Genomic DNA, 19,801 nt, shown 5'->3' on the forward strand with positions numbered 1-19,801 from the left:
CAGATATTTTAATTGACTTTTAAAAATAAGGAAAGCGAAGCTGAGAAAATTTGGCCATAGGTTTTTCTTACTAATAGTATACATCTTAAATTTACATGCTGGAAAATAGACATGTTCTTGCATTGTTGGTAGGAATGTAAATGTAGTAGATAATTTTGCAACTGGAATCAAAATTAAATACAAATAAAACGTGATCTTTTTTAAAAAAATTAATACCATCTGTATACACATATACATACACAGTTATCTTTTTATCTATTTTTTCTTTGGATAAAAGTTATGAAATAATATACATGGTTATCTCTGTGAAATGATACCAGAGGACCATGGAGAGAAAGAGAGCTGTTATTTATAACTTTATGCTCGTCTCAACTTTTGATTTATTATTTTTTTCCAAGACCATATATTGCTTTTATATTACAAAAAACTAGTTTGAAATAAAATGAAAAAGAACCTGGTCTTTGACCCTGCATTATTTTAGTAATGTATCCAAGAAAACAATTAAAAAATTGTACACAAATATGTAAAGAAAAATATTCATTCCAGTGCCATTCAGTTCAGTTCAGTTCAGTCGCTCAGTTGTGTCTGACTCTTTGCGACCCTATGAATCACAGCATGGCAGGCCTTCCTGTCCATCACCAACTCCCAGAGTTTATTCAAACTCTTGCCCATTGAGTCAGTGATGCCATCCAGCCATCTCATCCTCTGTCATCCCCTTCTCCTCCTGCCCCCAATCCCTCCCAGCATCTGGGTCTTTTCCAATGAGTCAACTCTTCGCATGAGGTGGCCAAAGTATTGGAGTTTCAACTTCAGCATCAATTCTTTCAATGAACACCCAGGACTGATCTCCTTTAGGAGGGACTGGTTGGATCTCCTTGCAGTCCCAGCCATTAGGAGCACCTAAATATCTATCAGTAGATCTTCAGTTAAGTAAAATACAGTGAATTCATATTGGAGAAGGAAATGGCAACCCACTCCAGTATTCTTGCCTGAAGAATTCCATGGACAGAGGAGCCTAGTGGCTACAGTCCATAGGGTTGCAAAGAGTTGGACATGACTGAGCATGTACACACCAGGGGATTCATATAATAGAGTGCCAGAGAATTATCTTTAAGAGTAAATAGTTGTATGCCTATTGACATTAAATTCTCTCCAACTAATGTTCACCAGGACACACCTGTAATCTAACAAGTTAAGATTCCTTGTTGCAAGGAGGAAAAGCATAGCATAGAGAACGGTGGGACATCTGAGTTAGAGGAAGTTAGAAGGGACTTACTCACAGGGCACCTGTTCTTGGGTCAGGTGGTCTGGAGGTGGGTTTAAGGAAACAGGGCTTTGCTGTGGGTTGTATGCTGTCAAGCAGTGGAGCAATTCTGTGAACGTATATCTTAATCTTTTCTGGGAGGAAGACAAAGTAGAGCAAAGTTAAAGTTATAAAAGATAAAGAATGGAGAGGGAGGTGGGATGGGGGACCGGGATGGGGAATACGTGTAACTCTATGGCTGATTCACATCAATGTATGACAAAACCCACTGAAAAATTAAAAATTAAAAAAAAGATAAAGAAGCAGCAATCACTGGTACTAGTCAGGAAACGGGAATATCTGGTTATTTTTTTGGTGGCTTGGACAGTGTTCATGTTTCATCCATGTTCAGACCTGGTACAGGTTGTCTTGTTTTTATCTTGATCCATCATAGTCACAGAGTGGTCTTGTCAATTGTTGATGTTCTGTGAAATTATTTATGTTTAACAAAAGAACAACAAGTTCTATGTGTAGTACCAGGCCAGCTCTCAGATGTCAGAGGTTGCTTTTCTCCTTCTCTGAAGACACCCGTGATATATTCAGTAAAAGATAAAAGCAAGATACAGAACATTACTTATGATGTAATCTTATTACAGAAATAGCAACACCTATTTTGTTTGGACATAGAGATAAGGTTGGAAGAATAGATTCCTCATTATCAAAAATGATCCATGAAACAAGGTTAGATTGGGGGATTTTTTTTTTTAACTTTCTGCTTTTCTGTTTTGCTTGAAAATTTTAAAAATAATGAGCACATATAATTTTTACAAGCAAAGCAAGCAATTAAAATAATTCCAAGTGGAAAATAGAAATTGGGACATCTGTCCAAATAACCATGTTTGTTTCTCTCCACCCAGTCCCCACGTGGTGAATGTATTCTCTTTTCCATACTCAATCTCTCCCATGGCAGAATTTGAAGAAAAGGCCATATCTTTGATTTTTTAAACATATGGTGGCCACAGTTTGAGTTGTATATGATCATTAGAGGAATAGGGATGGGGGAGGTGGTTTGAGCTTCAATAAGCAAGATAGTTTTTTAGCGCTCTTCTCCAGCCTTTTTTATCCCTCATGATAGACAACTATATAGCGGTATGAGCTAGTGTGAGCACATATTATACCGAGTGGCCCATTTAATGGTCCAACTTAATTTTTGATAGCGCTCTAGCTCTCACAAGTACTCTGGTTTGGATACCAGGTTACATAGTTGCTTCAGGAAGACCTTCCCAGAGAAAGGGTGGCTGGAGAGAGAGACTTGACAAACGCGGAGGGAATTGTCAGGGAGGAAAGAGAATGCCAGGCAGATGGAGCAGTGTGTGCTGAGGCCCACAGTGAGGGCAGCAGGCCGCGTTTGAGGAACTGAAAGGCCCTTGTGGCTGGAGCTCAGAAGGAATTAAGTGGAACATGATAAAGGATAAAGCTGGAAAGCAGGTTTGAGAGCTGAGTATGTTGGGCTTATCGAGCTCATTAAGGAGTCTGGACTTTATCTTGAAAACCACGGGAACCCCCAAAATTATTTTCAGCAAAATATGATGTGATCAAGTCAATATTTTGAAATGAGTATTTTGTCAGTAGTGAGGAGAGGTGTGTAGGGCCAAGAAGAGTTGTTTCATGGAGGCCCTTTAGAAAGTCATTTCCAAAAGCCAAGTGAGAAGGGATGGTGCCTTGCAATATAATACTGTCAGTGGAGATGGTGATAAAGGGACCAGGTGGATACATATACAGGAGTTAACACAGCATTCCTTTAAATATTTTAAACTGCATCCGTAAGTCCTAGATAAGACATGTATACATAAGACAGCCCAGGGGCAAATGATGAACATGGATTATGGTAAACGCAACCTTGGTATCAGCAGAAGTTGGCCAAGATTGATTACATCATCATCTTAGTCTGCATATTATGCCAGCCCCTAAACTGCCTCTCTTTGAGTCTCCTTTCTGCACCTATGAAGACACCACTAATCGATCACAGCACTCTCCTTCTGAGCCCAGGCATGGTCAAAGAACCATTTTCAAATCAACATTCCTCAATCAACTTTCCAAGCAGCCTCTGAGAACTGCTCAGGATTATTCCACATGAAAAAATTTATCTGCCGTCTTGCCTGTTTTGGAGAAAACTTACTGCACAAAGTCCTCTATTCCTTTATCTTTCTCTCCTGTACCAGGCCATCTGAGCATCTGGAATGCAGAGCTGGAAGAGTTAAGTTAAAAAGAGCTCTGTGGACACTCTGCCTTATTTGGATCCAGAAGGATCTACACATATATTATGAGATTAAAATGAAATAAGCCTAGGGGGAAAGGAAGCATGTTCATTTGGATTGAGGACATGTTTGCCATTACAATGTGCCTTCAGGTCTGGCATTGCTGTGCAGGGAAATCTGGTGTGTGTGTGTTTTTTCCATCTTCTCCTCGGATTTAAAAGACATGCTGACTACAGGGAGAATGGACTAAGTGAAGCACCCTACCATTTACAGTGTGCTGGTGGATGTCTCATATGCTAGTTGGCAAAGTGGATGGAATTGCTCTTAACTAAGTTAAAAAAAAAAAAAAGTAGCATTCAATTACCTTAAAAATGGGCTTCATTTGGAGAGTTTCCTTTAACATATTATGGGTACAATCTCATTTTGTTTTTTTTTTAAAACTTTATTTTGCTAAAGCAAGGCAGAAGAGTTCTATGCCCTAAATAAATAAACCAAGGTCTCACTGGGGAGGGTCAGAGATCTGGGATTCTCATATTTTGGAGAAATTGATTTAATTTTCCTAAATCACTTTTTAATAGAGAAAAACAGTAGCAGTGTCAGCCATTCACAGTTATGGGGATCACAGAATTTTGTAAATGCTCAACTCAGCCCAAGAGATTAAAAAAAAAAAAAAAAAGAAACTGTTTCCACTTGCCCTACCTGCCCAAAGAATCAACTATCTTAAGATTCTTGCTTCTTTCAGAAATTGTTTCAAACAATTCCAGTTTTCCCCCAGACTCTCCATCTTGCCTTTGCTATTTTATTTCTTGGGATTGTACCTCTGCAGGGGAAATCCTTTGTGCAGTGAAGGAGTTGAGAACCAGGACTCTGAAGTTAGCCAGGCCTCCTAGTAAATCTAGGCACAACAGCTTATGAGCAATATAATATTGACTATTTCACTGAACCTCTTTGAGTCTCATTTTTGTTTGTTTGTTTGTTTTGTTTGCTTTCATGTATGGGGATAGGAATAGTTCCTACTTAAGAGTTACCTGTGCCTTAAATGAAATTGTACAGGTGAAGTGGTAATCACTAAATGGGTATTAGCAGTGGCCATTATTGTTGCTGTTGCTGTTCTTTTAATCTGTAGGGCTTTGATCCAAGCTCAGGCCCTCATAATTTGCCAGCTTCTGTAGCTCTGCCAATAGCCCCAGTGGGTACTGTGGCAACAGTGCGTGGTGATGTGGAGGCGGTGGTGGTGGCTGAGAGGGAGAGAAGAGAGATTGGGGGAGGCTGGCATGGTGCAGAGAAGGAGGCTCAGTGACCACCTGGAGTCAGCCAGCACCGCACAGTCAAAACTGTGAGTACTGAATCCACAAATGAGAAGGGTTTCTTATCCAAAGTGCAGTGTAAGTGTTGAGTAAAAACTAATAATAAGAAATTCTTGTAATGCCTAATCATGCTTGAAATGTACTCTGACATGGAGCTTCTGCCCTTGGCATTTATAATAGTTGAATGGTTTAATATCAAGAGCAACCATTTTGAATAATTGTGCTTGGACCACTTGAAAGGAAATGTTCATAGCCTGTCCAGTCAGAAAACAAGAAGTGATTTCACTTAACCTTTGAGAATACTAACTCCTTGACTTGCCCATATAAGCTGCTGGCATAGCACTGATCTCCACCTGCCTGATTAGACAATTGTAGTTATGTGGTTCCTGTCAAATATACCTGGATTCTTAGTAAATACCCTGCTTTATGTCTATTGGGACTCAAAATAGAACCAACTTAAAATCAAGATAGAGTTATTTAGGAGTCTATCTGTATGTGGAAAAATGGATCAATTTTTTTAGGCCTGGAATCATCAACCACATACACAAAAAACTTTAAGTTCCTATTTATGATGGAATTACGTGAAGCTATCTTTAGTAGGTATAACTTCTGATTTCAAAGAAGTTATCTTCTTTGTGGTTGGAGTAGTTATTAGGAACCATACAGCCAGCATTTAAGTCCTGGCTCTGCCAGTTGCTAACTTTGTCACCTTGAAAATAATCTCTTACCTCTCTGTGCCTCTCTGGCAATAATAAAGGTATCTACCTCACAGGGATGTTTTGAAGATTAAATGAGTTAATATGTGCATATTGGTTTGCCCTAGATGCAGGCAAGAAGGCGAGGGATGCATTGTCCATGGAGAGCTTAGAAAGAATAATGAACCACATGGAAGTCTGGAAGCTTTTTCTTTTACTCACATGGTTGCCCTTCCAAATGATTCCAGTCTATAAGTGTACTGCTCCCTCTACCCTGACCCTTAGTTACACAACTGGGAAACAGTGTTAAAAGCAGTGCTTGGTACAGAAAGTTCTCAATGCATTATCACTCAATACATTGTCATTATATTTTTCTTTGAAGTTCCAGCGCTCATTACCACCTCAAAATCTTTCAGTGGTTCCCTCCTGCCAGTAGAAAGGTGGTTCAGACTCAGCCTGCCATTCAAGGATCTTCTTATCTGCTTTCAGCATTTTGTTCTCCTAGTCACATACTCAGTAGACACTTTCTTTTAACCTACAGGAAAACCAAGAGAATTTTTTTTTTTCTGGAACCCTCGAGGCATAGAGTGTACCCTTTTCCCTATCTCTTTTTGAAAAAGCACTTTTTATTTTGTGTAAATATAAGATTTTTGAGGTGTAGCTGATTAACATTGTTGTTATAGTTTCAAGTGAACAGTGAAGGGACTCAGCCATACATATACATGTATCTATTCCCTCTCAATCTCCCCTCCCATCCAGGCTGCCATGTAACATTGGCCAGAGTTTCCTGTGCTATACAGTAGCTCCTCGTTGGTTATCCATCTTAAATATAGCTGTGTGTACATGTCTATCCAAAACTCCCTAACTATCCCTTCCCCCATCCTTCCCTCTGTCAACCGTAAGTGTATTATCTAAGTCTGTGAACCTATTTCTGTTTTGGAAAGAAATTCATTTGTATCATCTTTTTATATTCCATATATAAGGGATGTCATATGATATTTCTCCTTTTCTGTCAACTTAACTTCACTCAGTATGACAATCTCTAAGTCCATCCATGTTGTTACAAATGACATTATTTCATTCTTTTTAATGGTTGAGTAATATTCCATTGCATATATGTTCCACATCTTTATCCATTCCTCTGTCAATGGATATTTAGACTGCGTCCGTGTTGTGGCTATTGTAAACAGTGCTGTTCTAAACAGTGGGGTGCATATATCCTTTTGAATGAGAGTTTTCTTTTTCTTTTTTTTTTTTCTGGATATATGCCTAGGAGAGGGATTGCATGGTCATATGATAGCTCTATTTTTAGTTTTTTAAGGAACCTCCATACTGTTCTCCATAGTGGCTATACCAGTTTAAATTCTCACCAACAATGTCAGAGGATTTCCTTCTCTCCTCTCCTTCTCCAGCATTTATCATTTGTGGATTTTTTGTTGATACCCATTCTGGCTCGTGTGAGGTGATATCTCATTGCAGTTTTGATTTGCATTTTTCTAATAATTATCAATGTTGAACATCTTTTTATGTGTTTATTGACCATCTGTATGTCTTCTTTGGAGAAATGTCTATTTAAGTCTTGTGCCTATTTTTTTCATTGGATTGTTTGCTTTGACGCTGTTAGGCTTCATGGGCTATTTGTAAATTTTGGAAACTAATCCCTTGTTGGTCACATCATTTGAAAGTCCTAGCTACAGAAATCAAAGAAGAAAAAGAAGTAAAGGGAATCCAAATTGGAAATTGGAAAAGAACAAGTTAAACTGTTACTCTTTGTAGGACGTGATACTATACAAAGAAGATCCTAAAGATGCTACCAGAAAACTACTAGAACTCATCAATGAATCTGATAGTGTCAGGTTACAAAATTAATACACAAAAATCTATTGCATTTCTATACACTAACAATGAAAGATCAAAAAGAGAAATTAAAAAAAAAAAAACAATTACATTTACCATCACATCAAAAAGAATATAATATCCTAGGAATAAGCCTGCCTAAGAAGACAAAATATTTGTACTCTGAACACTATAGGACACTGATGAAAGAAATTGAGGAAGATGCAAACACATGGAAAGATATGCCATCTTTCCATAGATGTCTGTGGGTTGGAAGAAGCAATATTGTCAAAGTGACTATACTACCCAAAGCAACCTACAGATTCAATGAAAGCCCTATCGAATAATGGCATTTTTCATGGAACTAGAACAAAAAAAATCTTAAAATTTGTATGGAGACACAAAAGACCCTGAATAGCCAAAACAATCTTGAGAAAGAAAAATGGAGCTAGAGGAATCAAGCTCTCAAACTTCAGACTATATTACAAAGCTACAGTCATCAAAATGGTATGATACTAGCCCAAAAATAGAAATACAGATCAATGGAACATGGTAGAAAGCCCAGGAATAAACTTATACACCTATGGTCAATTAATCTATGACAAAGAAGGCAAGACTAAACAATTTTGGAAAGACAGTCTCTTCACCAAATGGTGCTGGGAAAACTGGATAGCTATGTTAATAAAATGAAATTAAAACATACACAAAAGTAAGCTCAACATGGATTAAAGACCTAAATGTGAGACCAGACACTATAAAACTCCTAGAGGAAAACATTGACAGAATCCTCTCTGACATAAATCACAACAGTATCTTTTTTTTAGTCTGTCTTCCAGAATAATGAAAATAAAAACAAAAATAATTAAAAAATGGAAACCACTTAAACTCAAAAACTTTTGCACAGCAAAGTGAACAATAAACAAAACAAAATGAAAAGATACCTACAGATTGGGAGAAAATATATCCTCCCTTCTTGCCTGAAGAGCCTGTGTTCTTAAAGACCTAACTTAAACCTATACTGAATTCCTTTATCAAAATGTTGCTCTTGCTTAGAACTCCCCTAGCATTTCTTCTTCTTCTTTTTTTTTTTTTTAAAGAATTGTCTTTTCCTGCTCTCCACCTAATTACTTTAATACTTTCTCTCTCCTGATGGACTCTCAATTCCTTGGGACAGAATCTAAGTCAAATTGACCTTTGATTTCTCACATTGCCTTCCATAGTACTTTTCTCCTCATGAATATTAATAAAGGCACGTTGATTGAATGCATTCCAGGAACTACTATGGAGTGAAAGGCAAAGCCTATCTTCTAAGGGGTCATAACTTGCCACCATCAGTGTTATTTAGCAGAAACACTGTAGTAGACAATTAGCTACACCTTATATTTTATTTGGCTCTTTCTAGATGTTTAGAAATTGGCTAACATGACAGAGGTAACTGACTGCATAATTTGGTATATGAAAATATTGTTAAAGATGGTCATTAAAGTTACACATATTGAGTGCCTGTTGTAAGTATAGCAAAAATACACTAGAGATGGCTCTAAAAGTAGAAGAAATCATCCTTGCCCCTAGGGAGCTTATGGTTTGGTTGGTGAGGGGAAAAAAAAAAAAAAAACCAGTTATGCTAGAAACTAAGCCAGACTTATGAAGTAATGTGTAAACACATGTATAGATCTTCCTTGACTTGGATGTCAGTTTATATCCTGACAAACTTATCATAAGTTTACAATATCTTAAGTGATAAAATGCATTTGATACACCTAAACTACTGAACATCATAGCTTAGCCTAGCCTACCTTACATGTGCTCAGAACAACTTACATTTAGCCTACAGTTTTGTAAAATCATCTAACGCAAAACCTATTATTTTTACAGTCAAGTATTGAACACCTCTTGTAATGTATTGGATACTGTGCTGAAAGTGAAAAGCAGAATGGTTATATGAGTACAGAATGATTGTAAGTATAACAGTTGTTCATCTTGGGATGGCTGGAAAATGATTCCCAGCGTCATGAGAGAGGATTGTACCACTTATTGTTAGTCTAGGAAAAAGTCAAAATTCAAAATCTGAAATTAGATTTTTACTGAATGTGTATGACTTTTGCACCATCACTAAGTTGAAAAATTAAGTCAAACCACTGTAGGTCAGGGACTGTCTGTATATAGTGTGTACACCTTTGATGAAGAAATGTCCGTATATTTGTGGAGAAAAGAAGTTACCTGAAAGGACAGTCATTCAGGGTTATTTTAAAGGAGGAAGTGGTGATGCAGGGAGCAAGTATTCTGGGTGTTCTCTGGTCACCCCACAGGATCTGCTCTTCACCCTTGTCACCCCATTTTATGCGCCGGTGGCTCCCCTTGATGCATGGCATAGACCCTCTGCCATGGTGTCAGCATCCTGTTGTGTTCAGTCAGTGAAGGCAGTGTCAAGAGCTAGAGAGACTTGATGGGGAGGGGGGGTGGGGTTGGGACCCCCCATTTCCTTTCCTACTAGGATGCAGGTTGGTTGCTTTCTTCTCAAGTGGATCAGGCAGGACTCACAGTATTTATGACTTTAGCAACCTTCTGAGGGCTTCTAAAACTGCTCTCTTTCCTTACCCCTTCAGGTCTAGAAGGGGTGTAACTCTTTGCTACTGCAGCCCTAGGGTGCGTCACCATCCAGTGATGGTAAATTTACCTTAAATCTGCTTAGACCTTGTAAACAGCCCTTGTAGTCAGTTCTCCACAATGACTCAGTGTGAGTGGGCCATCTGTTTCTAGCCAAGATCCTGACTAACACACATTTGAAGGCTAGTGCAGTAATTCAGTTCCACAACACGTACTGAACATCTTTACGTGTCAGGTGAGGCTCTAAGCACTGGGGATAAAACAAGATTAAAACAAAATATCTTCCCCTGAGGAAGCTATAGTCTAACAGAGAAGACAAACACGTAAGTTGGTGCAAATTGAGAATGGATGTTAGAAGAGTGCTTTTTCTAACAGGATGAGGCTGAAAGAGGACTTATGAAAGAGATGACTAAAGCTAAAACCAACTGACATTTCATCATCAATATATATTTTGGATTTTTAGAACCAGAAGGCATAATAGCTGCTTATCTGGACCAATGCCTTTATTTTACAGAGGAGAAGTTGCAGGGTCTGTTGAATTAAAATTACCCGTCCCCTTTACTGCTAGTGAGAAAACAGGTGTGAGACCCAAGTCTTCTTACTTCTTGTCAGTGTCCTCTCTCCCTGTCTCTTTAGACTGTAGTCATTGCCAGTTCTAACTTCACCCATGTCCTCCCTCCCTCTGCCTTGGCGCCTTCCTCCTGAACCATTTTTCATTTTGAAGCACTTGAATATTTGGAGCAAGGAGGGCAAACTTATTGATTTCAATATTCTCACTGTCACAGTCAGAGGGAAAGGTGAAGAGGGCTGAGACATATGGAGGTGAAGTATGTGGTTAAGGACAGACCACCAACACTAATCCTCCTGCCTCAGGAAGCAATCTGAGTGTCTGCAGGCTTTGAAGTGTTTCCAAGCCTCCTCCCTGTGCTTGTGAGCTTTCTGGATGCCCGAGCCCGACTGGGGCCCTAATAAGCATCCTGTGAGGGGCTGATTCATCCTTCCTTCCACCAGCGCCAGAGAGAGGCTGAAGTGCAGGGTAAAATTTTCCACATGGTATCTTAGGTGGTAGGAAAAGAAGTTTCTTTGTATGAAATAACTTTGAATGTTACCACTTAATTTGTTTAAGTCCTGAAAGACTAGGGCTACTTCTGTGAGAAACTGGATGATTTGGAGTCATATTCAATTTTAGGGTTTTAATAAACGCAGTAACTTGTATTTGTGGAGTGATTACTATGTGCCAGATGCTGTCCTGAGGGCAACGCACGTGTTGACTAATTTAATTCTGTGAAGTAAGATACTGTTATGAATCTTTTGATGATTAATATTAGTATATCTGTATTATAGATGAGGAAACAGAGCCATAGAGTAGAAGTAACTTGACCCAGTTCACATATCGTGTGAGTGTGGGGCAGTGATACAACCCAGGTACCTGGCCCCAGAGTCAGTCTTGCGCATGATGTTAAGATGCTTTTATAGATAGTCATTCAAAAGCTAGTGTGCTCTTATATTTGCTTTTCTTTGATTCCCTTCTATTTTCTAGAGTTCCTCTATTTTCAGGCATAAGGATAGGGGACTTTGAGGGTAGATATGTAACCTCTGGGAGCAGGACCTCAACACAGAAATCTTATGAGGTTTTAAACGGAAGATCTTACCTTAATAAAAATGATAAATTTGACTCAAGAAAGAAGTAATATGATATGTGAGGTGATGATGCTTAGGTGTTCCATGCACTACCTAGCTCAATGGAAATTCCCTTTATGCTAGGGTGGCTGATTGCAGGACTGGTTTTCTGGGACATGGGACTTTTCATGCTAAAACTGAGGAAGTTCTATGTATACTGGGATGAGTCTGTTGCTTTACGCATTTTGGCAGTCAGTTGAAGCTCACTTCTTTCCCCAAATCCTGGAATCAACCTTACCTTAATACAGAGTATGTTTGTTTGTTTTTAATCACTTAGAGCACACTTTTAATCTCATAGAGCACACACCACCAGCATTTGAGTCACTTGGGACCCTTGTTAAAAATACTGATTACTGACTACTCTACGGATTTACAGAAGTATGATAGGCAGGCAGGGTAGAGTTGGAACTTAGGGAATCTGCATATTTAAAATAAACCTGCCAAATGATTCTTATAAATGTTTCCAAACTACTTACCCGGTCTATAAGGAAATGCAGAAATCACACTGTAATAGCTTAGGTGCTCTGGATCTATCACTCTTGCTGCTATTCTTGTTCTGACTTTTCATCTCAGTTCTATTCGGTGGAATCCTGTTTTGTTTCTCTGTCCTTATTTGGAGCACAATGTCAAGAACTGTGTTTCTGGTCTCTACTTCATACTTTGCAATCTATTCTCTGCCATGAAAACTCACCCAGTTCCCTGTTTTCTATGAGGTCACGGCCCCTCCCTGCCCTCTCTGTCCTCCTGGAAATTCGTCTCTCCAGAAGTCTCACTACCTACAGAGCTTGAGGCAGTCAAACTCTAGTCTATCTCCTTCCAGCTTCCTGGTTCCATCTTCATATCTTCTGATAAAGTACAAGATTGAGAAGTAAAGCAGTTGTTCTGTAATTCTCATAAGACTGCCTGTTATATTGTCAATAACTTGAAAAATCTACATTGACTTTGAAAACTGGCTCCATTGGCACCTGTATCTACCTAAGCCAAAGCACGTATGTATTTATCTAAGCAGTGAATTTGATCCCAGCCACTGCATAGGTAGGACTCTATGCTCACTGGCTTCTCTGTAATATGATAGTCCACTGTATTTATTTGCAAGTAAACAGCAGCCCTCGGGGTTCCCTGGTAGCTCAGCTGGTAAAGAATATGCCTGCAATGCAGGAGACACTGGTTCAATTCCTGGATCAGGAAGATCCCCTGGAGAAGGAATAGGCCACCCATTCCGGGGTTCTTGGGCTTTCCTGGTGGCTCAGACAGTTAAGAATCTGCCTGCAGATTGATCCCTGGGTTTGATCCCTGGGTTGGGAAAGTCCCCTGGAGGAGGGCTTGGCAACCCACTCCAGTATTCTTTTTTTGTTTTGTTTTTTGCCACTTTATTTAATTTTTTAATTGCAGGATAATTGCTTTACAGAATTTTGTGCTTTTCTGTCATACATTAACAAGAATCAGCCATAGGTACGCCCATTTCCCCTCCCTTCCAATCTCTCCTCCCGTCTCCCTCCCCATCCCACCCTTCTAGATTGTCACAGAGCCCCTGTTTGAGTTCCTGAGTATACAGCAAATTCCCACCGGCCATCTGATTTGCATATGGGATTGTAAATTTCCATGTTACTTTCTCCATACATCGTACCCTCTCCCTCCTCCCTTCCACCTGTGTCTGTTCCCTATGTCTGTTTCTCCATTGCTGCCCTGCAAATAAATTCATCAGTGCCATCTTTCTAGATTCTATATATATGCATCAGTATATGATGTCTATATTTCTCTTTCTGACTAATTTCACTCTGTATAATAGGCTCTAGGTTCATCCACCTCATTAGAACTGACTCAAATGCATTCCATTTTATGGCTGAGTAGCATTCCATTGTATATATGTACCACAGCTTCTTTATCCACTCATCTATTGATGGACATCTAGGTTGCTTCCATGTTCTAGCTATGGTAAACAGTATTGCAGTGAATATTGGGATACATGTGTCTTTTTCCATTTTGGTTTCCTCAGGGTATATGCCTAGTAGTGAGATTGTTGGGTCATATGGTGATTTTATTCCTAGTTTTTTAAGGAATCTCCATACCATCTTCCATAGTGGCTGCATCAGTTTGCAGTCCCACCAGCAATGCAAGAGGGCTCCCTTTTCTCCACACCCTCTCCAATGTCTGTGGTTTGTAGACTTTTGATCATGGTCATTCTGACTGGTGTGAGGTAGTATCTCATTGTAGTTTTGGTTTGTATTTCTCTAATAATAAGTGATGTTGAGCATCTTTTCATGTGTTTGTTAGCCATCTGTATGTCTTTTTTGGAGAAATGGACATGTAGGTCTTTTTCCCACTTTTTTATTCCACTCCAGTCTTCTTGCCTGGAGAATCCCCACAGTCAGAGGAGCCTGGCAGGCTACAGTCCATGGGGTCACAAAAAGTCGGACCTGACTGCCTAAATAAGCATAGCACTGTACAGAAGCCCTCCATAACACTCCCCTACTTTTGCCCAGAGAACACCTACTCAGCTTTGGCATCTGTTGTCATCTGAAGTCCCTGCTGATTCACCAGATAGAAAACCAATATTTTCTTTTCCTGTATCCCCAGTGCACAATGATGGACTGCTACAACATCATCCATAGCAGAGGCTGTGGGTACTGTATTCCATACCCTCTTGGCTACTTCAGAGTTTATCTGAACCTGTGATGAATAATTTCACCTGTATGCCAATGCCTTCCCACCTTAAGAACCTGTGTTATTCTGCCTCTCTGCCTAAAGGTGTTTTCTAGCTGATAGCCTAGAAGTTCCAGAGACAAGCTTCAACCAATGAGGAAGTGTCTAATGGAAAGCTCAGCCCATCTGTCCCTTACTGGGTTGACTCTGAGGTAGGTGGCACATGATTCCTCACAAGGCCCATGGAAGTGAACCTCAGCTGCCCACATGGAAAACTGCTCATTTGTGATCCAAGGATCACCTTCCAAATAAACTACCTCTACTCATGTATCTGTAACAGAGTCTGCTTTGGGGGAAATCCAAATTAGAACACCATATTTAACTTATCACTGGATGTATATTTTTTTGTCTGTCTCCTCCTCTCAGACTAGAAGCTCCTTTATAGAAGGGAACATGGATTGAATATCTTTGTATTCTAACTTGTAGCCTGACACACCTAATAAATACTCAGTCGATATTTGTATGAAAGAGTAAGTTGATCTACATTTTAATGATGTAATAATGTTTGTGAGGCACTATAAAATCTTAAAGTATGTTTCAAAGCAACCATTGCTGTTACATAGAAATCTCAATGTAGTAAATTCTTTTAAAAATAAAAGGAATGGTGTAGTCTGGCTAATCAAGTAAGGGATGTAACCTGCAAAATTTTGCAGGTTTTTTAATATTACATCCCTTACTTGATTAGCCAGACTACACCATTCCTTTTATTAAACCACATAAGAAAATGTTTTATATTTTTTAAATTGTTTTATTGCCTTTTCCCTAAATAAAAATCCAAGCCTCTTCTTCATGGTCTATAATAAATATTAAGACTATGTTGTAAGTAAATCTTTCATCGTAAATGATGACAATACAATGAGTGATATGGAGAAATTATCAATAAATCGAAGACTCCTTCTTTATTGTTTTACTTAAAAGTCTTTCAAAATAAATGTATAATAATTTCAGAAGAATTCAAATTAGTTTATCCTCAAGGGACTACAATCTTTAAATATCTTCAACTGGAGAAGAAACTCACTCTGGTAATTATACATCATTTTGTTTATTTTCAGAAGGCTAGCAGTTCTTGAGCAATATTATTAAACTAATAATTTATTCCAGTTTTCATCTAGAATCAGTAAGATATTGATCATTAGTTCTTCATCTATCATTTAATCTTTTTCCTTTACAGTTATGCACATTCAATAGCTTCACCAGTAAGAAAAAACAAATCCTGCAGAATTATGACTGTGCCATTCTGCTTCTAGCAGAAGTACTAGAAAGAACTGAAAGAACAATGTGAGCTAAAGTAAAGATGAGCAGATTGACCAGGAACAAGTTCTAATGAATATTTATGGTTAAAAGTTTATTTTCTATTTATCATCCTTGCTCTAGACCAAAATAAGTGTTGTTATATTCATAAGAGCAATGAAAAGGCTGAGCTTACAAGAGTGTTTTAAAATAATTTATATCAGAAGCATTCCTGTCTTGAGATATTACTTTTAGGAATCACTCTACTAATCACATATTATTGAGTTTTGGGCACCCTGTTTTTCATTAAAATATATGCTGAATCAAATAAAGAAAAATGTGACAGGCCTACTATAGCTAGGAATCCAATCACAAAAGATGCTTTAGGAAGAATATAAATGTTGATATGGGACTTTTCAACAGCACTAAAAATAGTGAGAAACTCATTATTTCATATTACAAGGTCCAAAAAGAAAAAGCTAGCATCCCACAAACATAACCAGTTAGAGTAAATAAATAAATAAGCTATTAAAATTTGGCAGTAGATATTTATTGTACCAATTTTGATTGACCTTAATGTCAATCCTTATTACATAATATTTTAAGCTCCTCCAGAATAAATCTTTAGCATTGATGAATAAACACGACAGAATTTCAACTATCCATTGAATGGATATTTTCCCTTTATTAAAAAATATATATTTTATAGGGACTGTGACAATCCTTGTGAAAGGACGAAAATAGAAAAAAAAATTGCAATTTATTTTAACAATTCAAGCAAACCATCTTCTAAAGCAAACATATGTCATAGATATTTGTCTTTCTCTCAAGAAAAATAAGTTGTTCTATACTAACAGATGGTAAAACCAGAACCACGAAAGACAGCATATTCTAAAAGTCTAGATTTGTCAATTGTTCTAAAGGCAAAATATTTTTTTTTCTTTATAAAAAAACTACATTTTTCTTTCTGGTGAAGTTCCTGGCCAGTTTACTTCATGCAAACTTTAATCTACATGTTAATCTTCAATCAGTGTGTAATACCGAGAGACATTCCTCTTGTGATTATTCAATTACTCTATTCACAGTTGGATAGAAGGTCATTATGTACATTTAGTCCATGCATTGAGATTCTTGCATCAGGAAGAAAAGTTAAACAGCTGTGAGGGAAATTGGTTTCTAAACCTATATAGCTAGATAATATTTTGATAGTGTTTTGAGGTTTTTAACTAAAGTTCACTTAAAATGGACCCTTTTATTGTCCATTCTCTTGAGCAAATTACTCTTCTCTTCTTTACTAATAAGTGTTCATTGCTGCAGGTAAGGGAGAAGTATGGTAGAAAAGCAGAGAAGTACCCATAACTAAGGCACTAAGTTTCAAGACCCTGGGCTTAGTTTTAAAATATGAAGTCCTAAAGGAATCAGAGTGTTATATATATGCAATAAACAATAGATTAGACGAACTGAAATACAGGATACCCCCCAGCATTCTTGGCTTTAAGCTGGAATTACTACAGTGTGAGCTAGGCTCTCTGGGGTAATTAAATTTGAGCAAAGTATTTGATAAAGTTTACATAATGTCCTTGAGGAAAATGTCTGCCAAATGTTAGTGATTTAAGAGGATTCAAAAGTTGAGTGGCACAGCAGCATCAACTTTGAGCTAGGTTACTAGTGGCATTCTGTGAGGCTCTGCTTCATTCAAAATTTTAATAATTTAGATAACATATAGAAAGTTTGCCAGTCAGACTTTTGAGAGGCTTGAAATTAGGAGAGGGTTAGGTTAGGTTAGAAACTACACGAGAAATCTGAATAAAATCAGTCAGATAGGCAAACTGGGCCAGATTTAACAAGATTAAAAATAAGCAAAGATACATGTAAAGACCTCAGTTTAGAACTAAAAAGAGCAAAGCAAAACAAATAAGGGGCTGACAAGGCGGTGCCCCCAAAATATGTTTCCATGAGCATGACCTGAGGGTCTGAGTTAATTTCACACTCAAGCTGAATGGATGAGGTTTTTGCCAAAAAGGTAGTTTCACTGGGTTGTACTGTACTTTGTACTGGTCAAAGGATAGCTGGAAGAGTGTGCTCACTTCTGACTTTTCACTTCTGAGTTGGATATCAGTGAACTGTGGTATATCTAAGGTATGTTACTAGGATTTTATATTCAGAAAAAATTTTTCTGAACTCCTCTTAAGTGCTAGACACTATCCTAGGGATATAGCAGCAAACAGGAGTTAAACACAGTGAATCTGGGAAGGGGGTGATTAATTTGGAAATGATATGAGGGTCTTTGTTAACTGACATCCGTTGAACAGTTGGCATGTGGAAAAAGAATTAGCCTGATACCAGGTGGCTCCAGGGGGATTATGCAGAAGTTACAAGGATGAAGATTTTGGTTACAGCATCTGTTCAGAAGTATAGAGTATGGACTTGGGTTGGAGAATGTCTTGTCATTTTCCAGCAGAGACAGAAATGTGTCTGTTAGGGTAAATGATATAATGTAGAAGGCACTTAGCATAGTATATGGAGATCTTACAGATGCTTAGTCAGTAGAACAAAATTGTACAGGGTTTTCTGATATCTTTTGGGAGTATGGATAGATGATTCTAGAAATCTAGAGAACAGAAACTCTTATTTTTTTCCTCTGTGCCCACTACAGAATTTGGCATATGGTTGGTGGTCTTTAAGTATCAAATAAATAAATGAGAGATTTTTATCATCTATAAGACTATACATTAATAATTATGAGTTAAAGAAGTAGAATTTAGAGTTCAGAAATCATTGTTTCCAATTCCACTTTCATTGATGATGTTATTTGACATTATCTTTTTTCAGCATCCTTTTTTTTTTGCCTGTTACTTAAAGAAAATCTCAGTCACTTTCAGGAGCACATGGATCTTTTTGTCGTGTTATAAAACATTCAGTGGCTTGTGGATTTACTGAGAATTTACAAAGAATCCATTATTTAATTCTCCGAATCAAGTAGGATCCTTTTAAAGTCCAGATCAATTGTTATAACCTGCATTATTCTGAACTGCACAATACATCCTTCTCATTTATGTAGTCCTCTTGCTTGCAGAAGGTTCTCCTTGTATATTTCTTTTGTTCTCAAAAATGAGCATTATTATTTTCAGCTTTCTAATCACTCTTCTCTTTCCCTAAACTCATCTGGAAATACTTATTTCTAGTCCTCTCTTGAGCTGTATAGAAGTGTCAATGTTAGCGATACTAAGACTCTGCCATCTCTCGAGTGCTTACTATGTGCCAGGAGCCTGGCATATCTTATCTCCTTTAAAAATCTTGCCAACTTTATGGTGTTGGTGTTATTATTCCCAATTTACAGATCAGGATGTGGAGGAGGTAGAGTTTAGACCCAAATTCTTTATCTTAACTGCATAGTTAACTTTTCATGTCAACTAGGATTTTGGATTGAAACTGTAAACATGCTAAAAAGACAAATGGAAAATTAGGCTTTGTTTTGAATGGAATTTATCTTTGTCAAATAAATTGCAAAGCTCCTTAGTACAATTGACCAAAAACAATGAGATTCAAAGGCTGATGATATCACCCAAAGTATTCTCAGAGTTTAGGGTTAGATGAGCCCCTATCAATCAGACTAGAAAGTTCCTTCCAGAAGTTTCACAACCAACCTCCTGGTCTTGAGACAAAGAGTGAGACTCTGCCTTGCTCAAGGTCGACAACCTGGTTAATAGCACTGAGAGGACCAAAGGCCAAGCTTCTGGATTCCCAGACAGTAAGACTATTTTTTGAGTGAAATCATGGACAGTTTTCCCCTAAAGAGAGACTCTACTCAAGCATAAGACACAACAGAAGAAATGTATTTTGATGGAGTCAAGCTAAAAATAAATCTTGATTTATGATCAAGCAAGCATTTATAAAGCATTTCTGAACCCCTTAGAGAAAGGTACTTTCTAAATGAAAGTTTCATTTGATCATTTTGAAATGTTTATTTTAGGCAAGCTTTCTTTTCATAAAATATTTACACATGCTCTTAATAGCAAATATTCACATGAGTATGTGCTAAAATATCTGAAATTTACTTAACCAAAATTGTTCACTTTTCTGGGTACAATCAGCAGGATTTCCAGAAATCCAAAAGAGATAATGGGATTTCCTTACAAAGCCTGTTAAAGAATCAGATAGGAATTTGGAAAGGGCAATTCTGAAATAAGCCTCCTTTAGAATAAGAACTTCCTTAAGATCTTGACTTGAAGAGTCTGCACT

The 19,801-nt window shown here is 37.8% G+C and overlaps 1 long non-coding RNA gene across 1 annotated transcript in view; it reads left to right on the plus strand.

Annotated features, from left to right (window-relative positions):
* The first annotated feature begins 17,622 nt into the window (after positions 1–17,622).
* LOC136166675 (uncharacterized) overlaps positions 17,623–19,801 on the plus strand; it is a 408,420-nt gene continuing 406,241 nt past the window's right edge. Inside the window, exon 1 of the long non-coding RNA XR_010662979.1 lies at positions 17,623–17,698. This is a non-coding gene — a long non-coding RNA (uncharacterized lncRNA). The remainder of the gene's footprint in view (positions 17,699–19,801) is intronic.

The sequence above is a fragment of the Muntiacus reevesi genome, chromosome 4 (genome assembly GCF_963930625.1).
Source record: "Muntiacus reevesi chromosome 4, mMunRee1.1, whole genome shotgun sequence".
Taxonomy (NCBI): domain Eukaryota; kingdom Metazoa; phylum Chordata; class Mammalia; order Artiodactyla; family Cervidae; genus Muntiacus; species Muntiacus reevesi.